Source organism: Cygnus olor, chromosome 7 (assembly GCF_009769625.2).
Source record: "Cygnus olor isolate bCygOlo1 chromosome 7, bCygOlo1.pri.v2, whole genome shotgun sequence".
Classification (NCBI taxonomy): Eukaryota; Metazoa; Chordata; class Aves; order Anseriformes; family Anatidae; genus Cygnus; species Cygnus olor.
The window spans coordinates 1710535-1730759 of NC_049175.1; the positions used below are offsets into that span (position 1 = coordinate 1710535).

Consider the following 20225-nt stretch of genomic DNA (forward strand, 5'->3'; position numbering starts at 1 on the left):
GGAGTCTAAGCTATCAGTCATATACCTCGTTTTCACTGAAGTAACAGCCGGTTTCACTGGCAGACGTATTTCTGAATGTTCTTCTCTTACATAAGGCTGCTTTTGGCTTGAGATAAACGTATCTTCTTGAGACTGACCGATTATGACTTATCGGGGGAAAAAAGGCAGAGTACAGGAGAACATAGATTGTCTGGTTATTTGTTTTGATTTGTTTTGTTTTTATATTATTATTATTTTATTATTATATTATTTATATGTGCACTAAATCCAATATTTCAGAAAACACTGATGCAAGAAATCAAGGGTCACTTTTCTGCTGTGGATGTTGTACCTCCTTTCTTATGAAAAGCCTGAATTTCAGGAAAAAAGCAACAGAGATAGGATTAATGAAGAATCAACTGATGCCTTCATTACTCTGCTAATGAACCACCTTCCATCTACTGCTTGCTGTGAATCTGCTCCCATTGCCCCAGATCTTAACTCTATGGTCAGTTCTCTTTAATCTTAGCACCCTCTGCTGTGGACATCTATAATAACATCTCGTTTAATTATTACTGGCTTATAAATTGTGTATCCCTTTTTGTACCAAAGGATCTACGAATGAAACAGAGCTTGTGTCAATGGAGCTGCATCTGATATGAAAAATATGTTCTATTCCTTGACTTGCTCTGGAAGATAGCTTTCTTCCAAGTGTTTGCTAAAGAAAAAACGTACAGAATACAGGCAAGAAGATCTTAAAATATTCTATATAAGAGAGAGGCCTCAACTGAAACCTAGTCTTTGCAGAAGAGGGCTGTAGGCATGCAAATGTTTAGAGTCCAGAGATCACCGCAGGTTGCACAGGCTAATTAAAAAAAAAAGAAGGTTGATGTTTGCTACGTCCTGTTCCTGTGGAACATGCACTGATTGTATCACTTCTGTCTCTGGTGTCAGATTTTCTATGTGAACATGGACATGTAGCTTAAAATTGGTTAATTGGTTTTGTTAGCTCTCCTGATCCAGAGATTCTCTCTTGCAAGCATTCTCCATAGATAGTTCTTCAGGTCAAGTCCTCACTTGAGTCAGAAGTATTTCAATATGATTATATACATACATACATACATACATACATATATATATATATATATATAAAAAATATACCAGTTTGAAAATATCAAAATAGGAAGTGATGAGTTAGTATACACATTTGCCTAATTTATAAAGAGGATTTTGCAGAGATTATGCTTTAAAATCAAACTTTGTTATTGCATCTTTCCAGTAACTGGTTCCATTTTTGAATCTCTCTGAGACAGAAGAGGAGTCGATATGCATTTCAGCAGAGATACACCCTGTAAAATGAAGGAAGAAACCATTCCTCCTAGGTGAGCTATAGTAACTTCTTCCACACCTGTTTACAGACAGAAAAAAATCTCCTTTTCCTTATTAATGAAGGTCCTTGCCCTAGCCCCTCAGATGAGAACTCAGTTTCAAGTGATCCTTTCTTCTCTAAGAAACCTTCTTCTTACATTTAGACCCTTTCTCCAGTGCCTGTCAGACTTGAAGTCTAACAAGATGGCTGTACCTCCAGAGATGCTTTTGAGAATAACAACAATTTCAGATACCCCACATAGGCAATTTTGTGCTTTCAGTGTCTTCCTTTAAATGCTTAAGTAATTGTTATTAACACCCCCCCCCATGTTTTCTATTTTGTCTTTTAGAAAGCAGAATGTGTAATAGCAATAACCATATGAATCAGTCATTTCCCTTCTCACTCCTCCAACTCCATCTGCTGATCGCTCATATGAGAGCTCTAACAGCAGAGCTGCTTCTGAGGATTGTTGAAGATGTGGAGCAGTGAAAGCCTTCTTGTCAAGCATCCAAGAGCAAATAGCATCAGAGATGAGATTTTGAATACATTAGTAATAATACTGTATTGATCTCAAAACACTTTACAAACATTAACTAATTAAGCTTTAAAACACTGAAATAAGTTTGCATTAATAAAGACCATTTAGCAAATGAAGAAGTGGAGGTAAACAGAGGGTAAGTGAAGTGACCAGTATCAAGTGGTGAATGAAGGTCAGAGAAAGATGTCCTGGTATCTAATTGTTCTGCATTTCACATGATCTCATTGAGAAAACTTTTGCAGTGAAAGTTGCAGCCATTTCAAACTGAATATTCTAAGGCATTTTGTAACAAGCCTGAGCATTTCTTACAAGAATCGAGATGGTACAAAAGCTTGCAAAACTAATAAATGCTTTCAGCTCTCAGGTCCAGCTTTGACTGAGAAGGGACCATTTCTGAAAGCAGAGGGGGAAGCAGTGGCCTTGTACTGAGCCTTTTTCTCATTGCTTTTCTCTGGTGGTACTAGCTGGATAGAAAACTGCTTTGACCTGCAAAATGGGAATTCACGTGGGCTTGACTCTGATGTCATGCATCTATCCCACCCTTCCTACGGGAGGAATAAAGCCTTCTCAAGGGATTGGTCTGTTCCAGTCATCCCAGCCAGTCTGTGGAGCCTGGGGGGCTATTATACAGTGGAACGGCTTAGAGTCAGTGGAGCAACCCTGGCTTAAAATCAGTGTAACAAGGTGGAGAATCAGGCACACAGTGAGTGAATCATGCAGAGCGGTGTTGACCCAAACAGAGGACGACAGCTTAGAAAAGGTTCCTCAGAGACATTAAGTTATCCTTGGAAAGGCAGGTCTCAAAGCCAAGGTTTATACTTTCTTAATGGGTTTCATTAGGAAGAAAGGAAAGGAACTGGAAAAAAACATGTAGCTTAAAAGGGAACTACTGCAGCGCAGTCAAAAATTTGTTCAATTTTTCAATAAAAGAAGCCAATCCTGCCTTGAAATTCATGTCCCTTCAAAGTTCAAGGAGGCCTGTATTGTTGGCCTGCTCAGTCAGAATGCTCCAGCCACTTATTGTATGTGGATTGCACTCCAGGGACTGACTGAAAAAATATGATTTAGTGAAAGCTTGTACCCAAAACACATCATTGGCCTCTGATCTCTGAACATTTGAATATTTCAAGCTTACAAGCGGACGCTGTCACGAGGACAGACCCTGATCCCTAGCTGATTCTAGAACATCTGTTGAGGCATTTACCAAGTTAATAGATTAGCTATGAGAATCAGGCAGGTGTTTTTCACCAAAGCCAGAAAACATCAAAATCAGATTGCCCTCCAAGTCTTTCAGCACAGGCAATCGAGTTAGAATGACTCATAGAGTCTAACAGATAATAAAACACACATAACGTTTGCTTTAAGGTACAGGTGGGGATATTTTGTACTGTGCTTAGGAGAAAGAAAAACTAACTCTATTTGGGAATAGAGTAATTGAATACAGATGGGAGGAGGCAAATGAAAGAATTGAGCAAATATCTCAGTGGAATAGCTAATGGGAACGAGACAGAATAGGAAATTAAAAATTATTCGAAGCAGATGGACCATTCTTTGAGTTTTTTAAAATTTATTAGGGCTGAGAAAAAAATGTGTCTGTTTATTTTCCACGGCCATGAAATTAATGACTTGGTGAGTTGTGCTTGTGCAATTTTATGACTGCCATGTCATTTGTCATAATTTGGGTGCTGTTTGATATGGATTTATGAATATTTCCTCCCCCCCAACATGATTTATGGGTGTTGGTCATACGTGAATTAGACTGTCACCTTTAGTATGAAAAAGTACAAATGACAGATTATAAAAAAAAAAAAGTGCTCAAGTCCTTAGTGCTGGAAAGGAGAGTTCACAATCCCCTCCTCTGCTTTTTCATTGGTAGTTTTTGTTTAGAGCTGACAATTAAATGTTTGGACTTGAGTCAAGCATGTGGGAATATTGAGAGGGGCTTGAATAGATCTGAACTCATCTGAACTTCACCTGTGAATTCAGCTTGAGTCATTCTTTCCTTGTACCATGCATTAAAAAAAAAAATAAAATATATATATATATATATACATTACTTACCATAGGAACAACTGATTTACTGTATAGGAGCAAATTGGCCTGGCAAATTTGCTATCTTGCTTCCAGTAGTGGCTAACCCTGGTTGAAGCTTCGCTGAAAAGTACAAGTAATCTCACACAATCTGTCCAGTTTTGCAGCACTGCATACTTGAGGAGTGAAGTTAAAAGACATACCAAACCACCAGGATTTCTGCGATAATAGTATCTCAGGTTTAGACCAAAGTACCAACTTTATACTAGCTGTTACCACTTCCACCAAAACTATTAGTATATGCCATTTGTTTTGTAACATGTAGCTATGGTACAGACCAGTTTAGGACAGGAGAAGCACAGTTGCTCCTGGATTCAAGCGGTCTGACTTCAAGCACATAACTGAGGAACATAAGTATCTGATCGCCCGAGGCTCCCCTGTTGATGTCGGGAAAGCGATGTGCACCTCCAGAGGGCAGTTCAGCCCACGTGTCTCCATCTGTTGACTGTGTAGACAGACTTAAAACAGTACCCCCTTCCTTAGCTCCCCAGTTTGGTGTAGAAAGTCATGTGGGAGGAATTAGCGCCCAGCATGGGATATGGCTTTAAAAAGAAGAAACAGTACACCTTGCATGACAACAAAACATTGTGGATCGTCTTTCATGCTGAGCTAGCAACTGTTGCCTTCACAGGGGATATGACTAGTTCATTCTAAAGTTTTTAAACAATCATATGCTGTAGCCCATTTTCTGTGATCCAGACAAGATTGTTTCTCTGGTGGGAGGCTGATAGTTTGTAGCAAGTATCTCTGCCCTTGTAGGGAAGGAATGGATTACTTTGCAATCACAGTGAGCTACCAGGGCAGTCTTTGCAGTTCCGGGTAGCATCTATTACTGCTGAGGGTAATTGATCTCTTCTCTTCTGTAGATGATCAAGCAAAAACCTGCATTAGCAAACCAGTGTCACGTCTGCTGTTGTGAGGGCAGATAAAACACTTTGCTGTGGTGATTTTCAGCCTTACAGAATTGAAATTTGCAAAAATAAACCAGGATCACCTGTACTTAATTCAGGAATGAGGTCCAGTGACCTTAGCTGAAACATCAGGAAACCTTCACAGCTATTGGAGAAAGTTCATCAGCTGCAGTATGTTGATATATCTCAAATACCTCATTGCTTGAGGCAATGAAACTTGTTTCTTCTAATTTTGGTAGCACATCAATAAATCAATTCCTAGGCTTATAAGTTTCTTTTGTTATGCAAAAGTAGCTGGTTAAGTTGTCTGGCAGTTCTAAAAATAAATACGTATATATTACTGTAATTTTGAGTTGATCTGAGGTGAATTTTTTTCAGAACTCTGAAAACTGAACGAATTTATTTCAGTCAAAAATCTTCTAATGAAAATGAAACGCTGTTCTTGTGATTTACTTAAGTGTTTTTTTTTTTAACTCCAAAAATATTTCCAAACAAGCTCCATTTGAATTTTTTAGAAATCTCTTTTTAAAAATACCAAACATCATTTCAGTCCCTTTTCAAAGATTTTAGATTTTGTTTTCTCTAGGGAAATGAGTGAGTGAAAATGAAGCAAATTTGCAGTACCTTTAGTTTCACCAAATTTGCGTTTATCCCCGTAATTTTTTTGGTCAAAATATTGAGCCTGCATTAGCTCTTAGTTCCTTTTTTATTTTTATTTTTACTTTTCACTTGCTGAATGGATTGACTTGTAAGTTTTACATTATGCTTTGCTATTTTTCGAAATTGGTGAATTAAATATGTAATCCTTTTCAATAAAAACAATTATACTAGGTTTAGGGACGGAGAAAGGGGAGAGTATCTGCTGTTGGATAAGAGCAGTGTTCTCACTGAGCTTAGATCAAAGCTGTTTTGACTGTATCTGGCATTTAAAAGGCCAACCTGCTCATACCCTGTTACCATAAAGAAATTTGCCAGGAAGGCAGGTGTCTAACTATACAGGCAATCAGATTACAGAGCAAAGTAATCATGATTTCCAATTGTGAGCATAGCTTGCCACATTAGCACATGTACTTTGGAAGAGAGGGAGAAGTAATCAGAGAAAGATAAGGACAAGGGTGGAGATCATTTGAGACAGTACTGTTCCAACAAGCTAGTAAATTTTATGTGGATTTTATTAAAGGATTTCATTTCCTTTACATAAAAAAGGTCAAAGCCATCTGAAAATGAGAAAATCCTTGAGCTTGCTTTCATTTGTTTTTAAGAGTTACTGAAACACAGCAATGTGTTTCTTGGGAGGCACCATTTGCACATAGATGTCTGTAACTGAGCAAGTCACAGCTGCAGAGTTTCTTTAAGGCATGCATGCTTGGCTTCGACATGCTCAGATTTATGGTGAGATTTAAGTTCTTGTACCAATGGTGATGTTTCCGGAATGGTTTTCATCCAGATGGTCTTCGAGAGGATAAGTTTAACAAGATTTATTCACTGAGAAGGGGCAATGTGAATTAAAATTACAAGGGGTACTGTATATACACTATTTCTTTCCCATTCACTGCCTCATGAAACGTACAAAATCGTCTCTCTCCGTTCCCCCAAAAGAAGTTAAATGGAGTTGCTTCTTTCAGAGTATAGTTCCCCTTTGACCAGATCAGAGCTTTGGCAAAGAAGTGTGATGGATTTTTGTTGGGGTGGAGGAAGGGGTTGCTGCCATTAATACCTACCCTGCCACTTTACCAGGGGCTTTCACCCTACTAGCAGAGGCAACATATGCAAGCAACTGCCAGTTTATCAGCTGTCATAGTTCGCAGAGCATTGGCAGTTAAAAATACTGGCTGTGAGCTGTATAGATGAGGGCTGAACCACGTTGCTTTCTAATGGTTCTGTTTCAGCTTCTGGAGAGGCACTGCTGCAGACAGATGGGAGAGGTAACCTCTTAAACCATTACCACTAAATCCAGCATGACCTTTCTGATTCAGCTCCAAGTCGTCAGTCTTTGAGAGCTGTTAGGACTAACAGCAATGTTTGGGGTCCCAAGGCCATATCTTCAATGGGTTGTAGGCACAGTTAAAGTCAGTGGAGTACCAGTGATTTATGCAAGCTGAGAATTTAAGCACAGTAATTCACGTTGTGATTGCTGAACCTAGATTTCCTGGAAAATATGAGTTATTTTTCAAATGAAATAACTGATTTTTATGTTACATTGTAGGTTTTTATAAGGATGTTGACACAGTGAAACAATTAAGTTCTTGCTTAATTGCTAAGAGGTGAGTGTCTTCATCAAAGAAAACTAAAAGGTATCACTTCCATGCTTAAAGTTACATGCTTTGTCCATGTTTTGCTGGACAGAGTCAGAAGATTTGTCATTTTCTGGGGTGGTCTTTTAAAAATATGATTAAGTCACTATGTGCAGTTTCTGTTATTATTCCCTTATTCAAGGGCTTAAAAAATAAGATGGTTGGCATTAGAAGATCAATGCCTTTTATTCGTTTGTTTTGTATCTCACTTGCAGGCTAGTTTTGTTTGTTTGTTTTCCTCCCATATCAAGCGTATCTTAACTGTTAATAATTTGGCTTCTTTAGCAGGACCATCACATTTTAGTTTGAACGTCATTGAATCAGGCTAAAACTCTAGTGACAGAAGGCAAAAAGCTTATCCTAGAAGAGCATATCTTGAAAGATTGCACTGCCACCAGCATATTGCTTTTAGAAGTTTGGGCATGTTTAAGGTATTTTTTTTATTTATTTTTACTTTGCTATCTTCTATTATTTGGAGAAATATCTTTCATGCGTTGCCTGCTGACAATTGAGCTTTAACAGACAAGATTTTCACAATCAATGACTGGTTTGAGATCTTTCTGTTTCTGAGTTGTTAACCTGTGATATTTTTGTTTTCACAAGGTAGCTACTCAGCATTTCATAAGATCATCTGCACTTTATATTGTTGCAGTTTAATCAGCCTCAAGTGTAGGTACTGAAAATCACCAATTGCTTTTGAAAACTTGAGCCAGATGATCAACACCTTTTTACAAGAAAAATAGCAAGTGAAAAGACTTTGTGATTGTTCTTTATGGCAAAGAATGGACAGTCTGAATAAATTGTAGAAGGGTTAATCATTGTAATGAAATAGACCTCATTGTGTTGTTGCAAGTTAAAAATATGCCTCTTGCCGCTGGGCTTGCATTAATATTGTTTGAGAGGAGTAGCATCAATGTACTGTAATAGACTTTTATTAATAGGCAAGCACAGTCATCAGTCTTTGGGTTGGTGTGATGGCTGAATACAGTGAACACAAGCATCTTGACAAGCCAGTAACAAAATCTATCTATCATTTTCAGCATGAAGATGCTGTGATAATTATGTTTACAGTGGTAATAAAATATGGATAAATAAAGTGTTGAAACCCATGGAAATTTTAGGGTCCACAGTGAATACCCTATGAAATATAAAAGAGCATCACCTAACTGCATAGATTGAAATCATTATTCTCTTGACCCATTTTGCTATTTTTAGAATAAATGTCATGTATTTTTTATTCAGCATTGTTCAATGATAAAATCACTTCAAGGCTAAAGAGCTAAAGACCTAGGTTGCATTCCTTGCTTGCTCTAGATGTGTAAGGATATTTGGTGCCCTTCCTGTTGATAGTGCTGATGACCTCAGAACAGCAGTGCAGTGGCATATTATAATTCTGGTGTTAACAGTACCAGTCACTTTTTCATTCCAGTATCAGCCATATAAAGAATGGGGCATGTTCTGCTCCCTTTTATGCTTCTCTGTGTGGGCGGTTGACTCCATTTATTTCAGTAGAATTACTCTAAGTTTATAGTAAAAGGAAAAACAAACTTCCTGGTCTAGTGGCTCGTGGTGTCAATGAGTCAAAGTCTCCTAGCCTGAGAAATGATTTGTTATGTGATTGCTGGGAAGAAAAAGGCCCTGACTTTTTCTGCCCTATAGCCATGCCTCTGGCAGGACAAAGAAGCCTTATGTAGTTGGGAATATATTGCGTTTACATCGTTTCACTTTCTTTACAATGGCAGGTTAATCTACACTTTAGCATAAGGAAGAATGTGACCCATTCTGGGTCACCATTCAACCCCACACTAAACAGCATCTGATTTTTTTTTTATTATTATTTTTAACTGCCTAAAAAAGGTGCTAGTTTGACAGTCTGTAATACTGATGTCTTGGTGCTCATCCATGGCACAGCCCTGCTCAGGCAGCAGCAGAGAAGGTGGCTTCTGCCAATGTGCCTCCACCCTGGCCTGTAGTGGAGGAGAGGTGTAACTCTGCTTCCCATGCTTCATTTAATTCTTGGCTCTGTCTGCTGAGAATGGCAACGGAGTTGCCAGTTGTGGCATGCACATTTATTGCTGGGATGTGAGCCAGAACCACCAATCCGTTTTGCATAGACACTGAACAGCAATGGTAAATACTTCTTGTTCGTTACTAACCCAAGCCGGATTTGAACTGAAGGTTTGGAGGTGAAAGACTCTGTCTCCCATTCCTTAATCCCCTTAACATTTCAGTCTGTCTTGTAAAACTTTTTAAAAACAAATCTAAACCTTGTGTATAAAATGAAATCCAGGAGAGAAAAGAAAATCCAAGGTGAAGCTTGAGTCTGTTTTCTTCTTCAGCAAGCTTCTTTGCTAGTAGTGACCCTGGAAAATTGTTCTCTGATTATTCTCTTGAGAGATTACTCTAATTTTTTGCTGCTGTAGATGGCCATATGATCAATTGTAATCAGTCAGTGCTTGCTGATGGGTCATTACTTACTAGTGCATACTTGGGGAAAAAAACACATGCAACTTCCATTAGGAGGCAGAGTGCGCCTACATCAAATATGAAGTGTACAGTAAGTTCTCATTAATAATGTTTCAAGACTGTCCTAAAGTTCTTAGTACAGAAGCTGCCTTCACAGTGGAAGAATTGAAACTAAGACAGATTTGCAGCTTACGGTCAGGAAAATGATTTTCCCCATAAGTAAAAAGTGAATTTTTACATGAGTATTTCAATAACAGAAATCGTATTCAGAAGGGTAGAGATCACTCTCTTCTGTTCTTTGCTTCAGCACCCCCTAACTTCAGAGAGCTTTTGCATTTTAATTAATTCATTTAATTAAATGAAGCTATAGCAAGTGTAAATGTTCCCTTCATGTTCCATTTCAAAGTTAAGAGTTAATATATGACACCATGGAAAATGCTCCCTTCTTATGGGTACTGTATTGGTCAGGAAACCTGATTGTCTTCAAGAATGTAGAGAATTATTTTAGTGATTTTTTTTTTTTAAATATATTTTTAGTAATCGTAGCAGCAATTCAAATCAAACAGACCTTCTACTGAATAAACAACTGAGAATTAAACAATGTAAAGCAAGCACAGTCCTGCTACGCGAGTCCATTAGAATGAATTCTGCAAGGACAGCCTCTTTCCTATAAAGGTCAAGATCATTTCTGTCTAAATCACATGGGTTTTCGTTTGGGCTTTCAAGGTGAAATCTGGTAGACTAAGAGGAATAAAATTAGAAAGAGGTGAAATTGGAAGATATAGGATTTTTTTGGTCCCTGTAAATGGAAGGCATTGGAATATGTAGAGATAGGATTGGATGAAATTTTGTACAACCTAGTCACATCGCTGTGTGTTCCATTTTGGCACTGAATCTGGAGCATACTGCTGTAAATAAATATATCCATTTGTGTGTCTAAAGACTGAGATGTTTTGTGAGTAGGACTGGTTTCCATGCTTCCTCTCCACTCCCCCCTAAGTCTGATGTGTGTGGAAGACCCCTTAAGAAAAAGCCTGAGGGGAAGCAAGGAAAAAAGCAAGTTCATCCAGTCACCTAGTGCTTGTTGATATCTTCTGCATAAGCTCCCACTAGGGGCATTGGTGTTAAATCACAAGTTCTTACACAACAAGGAACTGACTGTGACTTTTCTTTTTTTATTTAATGTGACACTCTATGTAAAAATGTACAGATTACTGGAATGACTACATCTGAAATGGCTATCAGACCACTTATTTTTAGTCACCACAAAGTCAGCGTTGAAGTTCTTTAGACATAGTAGGGAGCTCCTCCCTCATTGTCTGCGTCTGTGCAGGCAGGACCAAGCTACAGTGTAGGGAGAAGCCTGCTATTCACAAGCTTTAAACTAGCTAGCTTGGTTGACATAAGTTGTTAAGCTGTGACAGTGAGTCCTCACCCAAAATCCTGCTGAAGGCTGTACTGCTCTCGGTATTTGAGTTGGTTCATTTAAGCTGCTCAGAGTATGTTTCCACCTCTGGATTACAGTGGAAGTTATTACAGTGAATCACAACTGCAAACAGTTTGCTTGAAGCATTTATCAGCTGAGCTTTGGCCTGTTTCCTGATCACAAATTGGCCCTGGATGGTTATGTGTAATAAACTATTTAACACTGGAATGTACTTTCTGGACAAGTTTTGGGAAAAGATCTCTTTGGGACAGACCCTGGTCTCTGCACCTTCCAGCTTAATGCACTATGCTCACTCATGTATTTTTCTTATGTTATATGGTTTTAGATGGGGAATTTTATAGAGGAAGTTGGAGTCACAATCTAGTTGTAATGCAGGGGAGAGCTCTGTACCTCCTTACCTTATGTTTATTATAAAATTGTAGGTAAAAGTCCTTTGCAAATTGCGCAGTTTGTAGTCATTTAAGGCTACATAGATGCCAGGGGGAGTTAGCAAGAATTCTCAAGATGGTCAGAGCTGATGTCCACTGAAAGTCAATAGGATTGAGGCTCTTTTTTGTCCCCTCCAGTCACTACACTGATTCTTTGGACACTAGCGTGTATCTGTAAATCTCATTCCCTGGTATTCATGAAAGCCCTACCTTTAGCTGGTGTGCTTCTACTACAAATTAACATTGCCACCCCATTGCCTAGTTACAACTAAAGCAAAACTGAGGTGTTACCAATGTGTATCCCTCTCTGGCACCATCTAGTGACTCCAGAACTGGGCTTCCAACCACTGCTCTGTTCCCATTGGAAAACAAGATGTGTTTTCCTTTGGCAACAGCTTAAAGTTCAGTTCAGTGCAGATGTTGCTCTCATGAAATTAACTCACCTTAGAGCAATGGTTGTGAAGTCTTTTGGGAGAAAGCTTTGTAGTATGGCTCTTGTACTAACAGTTTAGATTCGTAATTCAAGGTGCAAAACTGCCAAAGCACATAAAAAATAATGTAAAGATCTTGTTATAGGTATTTTGTTACAGTAAGAATCAAGCATGGGTATATGTGTGTGTGTCTGTTTTAAGACTGTCAGAGTCTTTGAGCATCTTTTCTAGTCCTAATAAAATAGCTGAGAATGAAATGAGCATACTTAAATTATAGAATGATTCAGGGCATCGTGTTGTTAATAATGTAGAGAAATGAGATATAAAAGCTTTTACTCAAGCATACCCTAAAGCAAATTTAAGTAGAGCACACAGCTATGATGCTGATTGTTTTCACAGGTGTTGGCACCATATGAATTAAATGAAGAAAAAAATGGTGAAACATTTATGACTCATTAGAATTATGTGGTTTTCTATCCTGTCCTAACAACTGAAAAAAGGTGTAATTTACATTTGCAGCCAAATAGCATGAAGTAACATTATACTTTACCGACATGAAAAGAGGAGACTTCCAGATGACTACTATTCTGAACTTCTCTGGTTCTCAAATCCTGGATTTTCAGTTTTTCATGTGGACTTTTGAGAGCTAAAATTATTGCTCCATTAAAAAAAAAAAAAGGAATAGGATAACTTTGAATCTATAGAACATGTGGTTTCAAGGAGCTAAGTGTCGTTCACTACATATAACACCTTTACAATCAGAATATTTCCCCTTTTCATCAAAGAATACACTTGATAGATTCAAAGAGAGACACATCTGTGTTGGTTTTTTGATAAATAAGTCTGCATCCTCCTTTTCTTCTCTTCTTTTCAGAGTTTATTTTTTTTTCTATCAGAATTGTTTTGTTGTAGATTTTAAATATTTACATGAAGGAGGTCTCCTGACAGGCTGATCTATAGCAGGAAAGCAACAAATAAACAAATCCATGTCTACAGTATTTTAGATTCTGGTTTCCTGAGCTGCTAAGTGTTTATTTTCCTATTGTAAAAACCTGCATTGAAATACATTCAAAATGGAGTTCACATGGCAGCTTTCATGCAACATCTAATGTTTTAACAAAGTCATAATACAAGCCTCAGCTTCCCATACACTGCATAGTTGGCTAAGAAAGCAAGCAGCTGATTTATCAGAGCCTCTGTGCTGTAGATGAGTCTTCAGAAAAAGAACATGTCGTACTTTGCAACTGAGACTTTTTTGCAAACACCTAATAAACCAGAAAAAGAAAGTTTTACTGGGCTTCATGAGCACATTTTTCTCCTCTCACCAGAGCACCAAACTCAGTTGGTAATCCTACATTCATTCATTTCATCCTCCCCTGAAATTTCCCATAGCACAAACTCAGTCAATTCTGGCTGGCTAATTTGCATCTCATGGCCTGCAGTATCTCTTTAGGAGGTGAACTATTAAAAATACATTAGCCTGGTGTAGATGGTAATGGGCCAAATGCTGCTGGTTTTGAAGGCAATCTGGGAAGCCTCATGCTCTCTCTGACTTGATAGCTGTGTAAGTAAGTTGTTTGTTTTCGCTGTCCTTGGACTTTAAAAGTTCTAGCAGCAGATGTAGGTGAGGTGATTGTTCTTCTGAAAATCTGGATTGAGAAAATGCACTTCTCTTCCTTTCCAAGCTTGCACTAATCTTTAACATTACCCTTATTTCTGTTCTGCCAGAACTGTGTCCTATTAGCATCCAAAAATGTTACACATAACTTTGGCTTGCTTACAGAAGATGATCCAACCACTAACATTTGCCTTCTGTAGCTGAACGCTGAAAGAAAAAATAATCCACATTTGAAATGTGAGACTTTGCTGCTGTCAGTTTCTGGAACTGTGATTAGGGCTGTGATTTTTATCTACTCACTTGTACAGTAATTAAAAGCAATTCCCTCATCAGTTATCATCCTGCAAAGCCAGCTTTTAAGCAGTGCTTGATGTACGGTTTATTAACCTAAGCCCACGTTGAAGGAAAGGTGACATAGTTTAAAAAGTAAGAATGAACACATCTGCTCAGAAACAAAGAGCTGAATGCAAAATAGATACTTACTGTTAAACTAGCAAAATGGCTGTGTGATTTTAATTGGCAGAGTAGGAGTAATCACCTGGCTTGGGCTGGGTATACATCTTCATTCCGTCAACTCCCATATATCTTTTTTACATGGATTATTTTCTGTGGATGTATCCTGTCATGATGGAATAGTTGGTTAAAGACTTGAGCAGGAAATCAGGGATTTAATTACTGTGGCTTGCTGAAGAGGAAGAGCTATTCAGCTGCCTGACCACCAGTGCCACACCTTCTAGCAGGTATTGATGAGCACAAATGCCTATCAGTGTCAGCTCTGAAATCAGGATATTTAATGTTACCTGAATACTGGGCCTCTAGCCACCAGTGTTGTAGCTGAAGACGTCTTGATTGTGGGAAAGAGGTGTCAAATAATAGGCAATTAAAGGTTATGATACTTAACTATGATGACTTCTGGATGGGTGCTAGAGACAAAACATTAGGCTGAATGGAGACAAACTTTAAGTGAGCTATGGATCTGTTACGTTGGTCATTCCTTGACTACTGAGAGCAGTGTGGAAATGCCCCAGCCAAAGCATGTGTAGGATGTTCAGTACTTTTTAATGTAATGCATATACCTGGCACAGTCCTGTAAGGAAATACTACTGTAAACGTTATCTTGTGAGAATGCTCAAAGTTTAGGAAATACAGGCCTTTAAAGAAGAAGATTGAAAGTGGAGCACAAGTCTCTGAAGTACTACATGCTTGCAGAGCATCTGAAGCACTGATGTGGGGGTGCTTGAGAAAGGGGGATAGAAACAACTCTGGTGCAAAGATGCAGAGGGAGGCAAAAAATTACTGTCTTTGCTCTTTCAGATGGAGCTTCTTAAAGCAGTCCAAAAGAACAGCAGGGTGTGTGAAGGGCTGTAAAGTGATTTGCAACCAATAGCCCGCAAGAGAGCAAGGAGTAAGTGCCACAGGAGCTTGTGTCCAGCCCCACTAGGAAGTGAATGAGGAACTGGATGGATCTTGTTTTAAATGGAACTGAACGGTAATCCCAGGAGATTTAAGTGCTGAGATCATGCAATGGATACATATTTGACACCTGGGGATAGAGACATGCCTGAGATGTGCCAGGAAATGTATCTACAGGCCAGGCATGAATACCCAGTTGAAAGCATACATGGAACAGTGAAAGCTGTGTAAAGAATATAGTGATTGACAAGAAACGCCTCATGAAATCCCAGCCCAGCCCTGGAAAAGGTCAGAACAGACTTGTTTCTAATGAAAGAAACTTTGTGGCCGCAGTAGATTGCTAACCTAGTTTCTGGAAGATGCACAGACAAGAACAGTGATCAGAAAATGGAAGGCACAGGCTTCGAAATATGACATACCTCACTCACTGGGACCAAGTGAGAGGGTCCTGATACCTCTCATTTAGGATTTTGAATACTTCAGTGCATTTAAAAACTTCTGCATAATAAGATTTATGTCCCTTTAAATATAAAACAGAATAGGAAGATGGCATCTGTCTTAAAGGCAGCCAAACAAAAGGTGGCAATGTTAGAGAGATAAGAAGGGGGGTTGTCCTGTTTGGTTTGAACCTCATAAATGCTAAATACTTCTATAGTTTAGATAGTGACATGTACTCAGAGTCTAAGAAAGTATGCCTTCCGAAGCCTGGAGCAAAAATGATTTTATTTTTTTTCTTCACAGCTATTGGGAAACCAAACACAAAGAACCTAAAACCCAGAAGCTACTGTATGCAGGCAGGTGTGTATGAACTTAACCCTGAAGTTACTATGAAAGATAACAGCACCAAAAGAAGTTATTGGGTGCAGGACGTGAGAGGAGTAAAACAAGCAGGAATAGTGAAACCTGAGCCTCTGTGCTGTGACTGGAATCAAAGATAGCAGCAAGTGATCATAGTCTGTTAGACTAACGTGCCCAACACAAAAAGGATGTGAAGTCTGTGATCAGCACAGAAGATCAATACAACTGATCCTCTCAAGGGCCCTCAATAATGACCAAAATCAGGGAAGTTAAGCAGTGTGGAAAGAACTTGGTTGCTTCATCATTGGCATCTAGTGTTGTTTTAGCTATTACAGCATAGCCTGTTTGGCATCCATTTGCCGCCCTGGTGGAGTGTCAATCTGCTTTAGGTCCTGCGTCATACCTGCTATTCCCATACAGATGTCTTGGATGCCTTAAGACCTCTCATATGGCACTGGGCATTGAGCACAAGCAGAGGAATCCTGTCACTTACCTTGTGAAGCATCATGCTCTTGAAGGGCCACAACAGTGTGGTAATGGCTACAGACCAGCATGGCAGCAGTGAGTAAGCTGAAGAAATCTTTAAATGGGTAAGTCTGTGCAATAATTATCTTCAGCTTTGGCTTTTCAAGGCCAGCTGTGGGCCCAGTCCTGCAGTTTCTTTCTTTGGCCAAGAGTGAATCGCCTGTGGGGAGCTGTAATTCCCAGAGCAGATGGAAGCTGTCAGGTTCACAGTCAGAAGTGATGGAGGGGGATAGTGTGTAACAGCTCCCTCTGGACAGGAGAGATTGGGGGAGACAGGTGGGTCTCTCCAGCCAAAGAGAGGATATCAGAGAGAAAGATGCTTTAACAGACAATGAGGTGTCTATGTAAAATACCCACAGGAGAAAGCAATTGAAAGAACTGTAGTTGATTTAAAAAAAAAAAAAAAAAGACCTGAAGAAAATAGAGTTAGTCTGAGAACGAGCTTAATCAACAAGGTGCCCTTGAAGTTTATCAGACCACCTAGAAGTGCAGTATCCTAGACGAGCAACAAGTTCTGAGAAATACCCTTCATCTAATCTTTTTATTATTTTTTTTTCCCTACCCTAGAAAGACTGAAGTGTTTTGGTTTGGTTGGAAAACTGAACTAGCTTGCCAGAGGGAAAGCGAAGGAAACCAGAATATTTTCCCAAAGAGAAGGTAAGGCCCAGCCACGCCTTGCAACATCAAATCTTTAATCATGTACCTGCCTGCATAGCAGCGGCAATATTCAGTGTTTCTGTAACATCATTCATGCAAGCATTTCAAAGCACTTCATAAGCACTAATTAATCAAACCTCACAAACACCCAGCAAGCAGCAACTTTGCCCACCAATGAAGCATAATCACTTCTAAAATGGAATATGATGGCAGTTTGATATCGCATAACATGACGCAACAGGCCAAGGCAAGTAGAGCAGGAGCAATTGAGGGCACTTGGGAAGTACCCATCCTTAAACAGTTTTGCAGATATAGTGCTTCTTTTACGTTAGGTATGCTTTGTTGGAGGTATTAGCTAAAAATATTTCTTGTGAAAAAGCAGTTTTTGCATTTCACCCAAAAGAACAATTTGAAATATGTTTTTAAATTCCTAGTAGAGTTCTTTATGCTAAAGGCAAATATCTCCACTTTGTACGGACAATCCATCAGAATACTCTGCTGTCATTGTTGTTTCTGTCTCACTAGCCAGTGGTACCTTCAGTCCTAGACATGAAATAAAATACTTCTGTGTGGCTCTTGATGCCCAGGCTCTGCCAACGGAGGTTTCTTGGAGGAAGAAGGAGACTGCAAGCTTTAGCTTCAGTTCTGCTAAATTTTCAGGGACCACCTGGCACCGTTTCTTTTAGTACTTTACCCCTGGATGTCTCTTAAAGCCCTGATCCCCAGCCACAAACCCTGCTCCAGTGCAGAAGCCATAGGATCTAAATCAGGGCCTTCTCTTGGCTAAGTTAAAGCTGTCAAGCATTCCAGTTGACTCTGATGGGAGAAAGATTGGGCCAGCCTAGTTTCTTTATATTTCTGCCAATCCAGCCTTGAGGGGTGGACTAATTCAGATGTGTGTATGTTGCTAATATTTTGATTGCATGTCTTCCCGATTAAACATACGCTGAGGAACGTTGGGCTTTTCCTGTCTATAGGCGAAACAACCCTGTAGTTTAGGTCTCCTGTCCCATCACTTCTCATCTTCTTTAGAAGCAAAGGGGACATGGATTTTATTTTTTTTGACATCACACAATAAAATTATATTCTCCTTGTGTAAAACAATGTGCAAACCATTAAGTAGAATAATGAAATGCTGGAAGTTAAAACAATAAGCTTGGATGATTTAAACCTTGCTACATTTTAAAGGAGCAATATGTTTGCAAGAATGAGTTGGTCTTTGGGGCTGAATAAATAGTACAGATATCCAGCCCACTTTGGAAAGAACAAGTAATACCTAGGAACATGATTTAAACCAGTGTTGTAATTAGCTGGTCATTTCACATTACTAGAGTTTTGGTCTTGTTGTTTGGCTTTACAAATGACCCATATAGTCATCTTTTAATTATACATGATACTTTAAAAAAAAAAAAACAACACTAAACACTAAAACCCAAAAAACACACACACACAAACTATGTTTGAATGAGAATCTTTCCTTTGGCAGAATAGTTAACAGTAAATTATTTAGATGGATTATGTGGTACATTCTCCATTAATAAGTCTTTGCAAACTTATTTAAAAGCCCAAGGTCTAGGGGCTCCTTTAACCATACCTTCAGGATATCATAATTCTCCCTGACTTCACTTCCTGAACACTGAAGCAACACTGTATTTTAAGTCAAAACTCATCGCACCATACATCTAACTGATAAATAATGGGCATTACTGTGAATGGAAAAAGATGGCTTCGTTCCTGCTCATGGTAGAAACTGTAGAAGTAGAAATTCTTTAACAGAAATTCAGTCAAATTTTTGCAGGACTTCTTTCAGAAGCTAGGAGGACTAGAGTTTTCCTTGGGATTTTTCTTCTGCCAGTAGCATAGGGTGTGAAAATATTCCTGGCTTTTGCACTGGGTCATCCACATACCAAGCCAATATTGAGTTGGAAATCAGAGCTGTCTTAAGGCTGCTCCTGGTTACCATCACCTTCTTAAAGTCTCCAAGAAATGATTTCAGTTCCCTAGGATCAGAGGGAGACAGATGTTCCTTACCAGCTTCCTTATAAGTTCACCTGTAGTGGATTAGTAAATAATAATACATTGTTAGAGGAAGGCATCGTAAAGCTATCACAAGGGTGGTTTTTTTTTTTTGTTTGTTTTTCAAATCTAGCATTCTCCTGACAGAGCAGGTACTTGGTTAAATTGACTTTTTTTCTTGTTTCATTCTAGCTGATTGCTGAAAAGAAGCTACAGCAGGAGGTTAGCATCTGGCCCCAAATTTGAGTTGTATGCAATGGAGTGACTATTCTTTAGTTTAATATTAATATCAGCGTTAACAGCAGCATGTCTTCAAATGCAACACCTCAGTGAGGTCACTTCTAGGGACAGTCTGGATTGTGAATCCTGATATTGTATTGTGAAATTTTGACTAACGTTGCTGTTGTGTGAGAGGCATTCTGAATGCAGATTTTGGCCCTCTAACAAGCCCATTTCCACCAACCTAAAAATTAAGAAAATACTTTTTCATATGTGGACTTCTTTTTTTGTCTCCTGGCTTTACAACTTCAATTTACACTAATTATAGATTTGCTGTAATAACAAAAATAAATAAATAATTTAAAAAAACAACCAAACAAAAAACCCCACTGTCATCTATATTCATACTCATACACTAGAAATTAGAAGTTGAGGGTGAGAACTGAAAAATTCAGTCTTGGATGTTGAGAAAGAGTCAGACCTGCTGTCTCCCCTTGAAGTCACCTAGGTGAGGCTTTTTGACATAATGGAAGCATCAATGAGCTGCTCTTGATTAAATGTTTGACAGGTTGACACTATCCCCCTGAACAGGAAGACTGGGGTTGAAAGAAAATTTTAATACAAACAGAATTTCATTAATACCACAGTTTGCTGTAATGGGGGTCTTTTCTTTTCCCCCACCATTATTTTTGCTTAGATGGTGTCATTACCTTTTAAAGGGGAAAGACACAATGGTTAAGCTTTGTCTCAGAAACAATATCATACTAATGGAATGGGAGCTTTCAAGTAAAATCTGAAACAAGCATGGAACAGTTCTGATTCTCCAGCCACAAACAAAACCAGTTTTAATAGGGTGGTTCCTTTAAATGCAGGCTCTATTCATTGAGCCAACATTTATTTTGTAGAGAGTGCAGAAATTCATTAAACAATATAAAATAATCAATATAAATAGAGTATCAGAATGGTCTTACATCTCCCCAGATCCAAAAATATAGCCTCACTTCGCTTTATTTACCTTCTGAGAG

At 38.7% G+C, this 20225-nt stretch overlaps 1 long non-coding RNA gene across 1 annotated transcript in view; it reads left to right on the forward strand.

The window, feature by feature from the left end:
- Positions 1 to 17495, forward strand: part of LOC121073405 — a 140063-nt gene extending 122568 nt beyond the window's left edge. Inside the window, exons 3-8 of the long non-coding RNA XR_005821693.1 lie at positions 280 to 487; positions 1259 to 1361; positions 4844 to 5059; positions 14887 to 15273; positions 15727 to 16373; positions 16876 to 17495. This is a non-coding gene — a long non-coding RNA (uncharacterized LOC121073405). The remainder of the gene's footprint in view (positions 1 to 279; positions 488 to 1258; positions 1362 to 4843; positions 5060 to 14886; positions 15274 to 15726; positions 16374 to 16875) is intronic.
- Positions 17496 to 20225: the final 2730 nt, after the last annotated feature.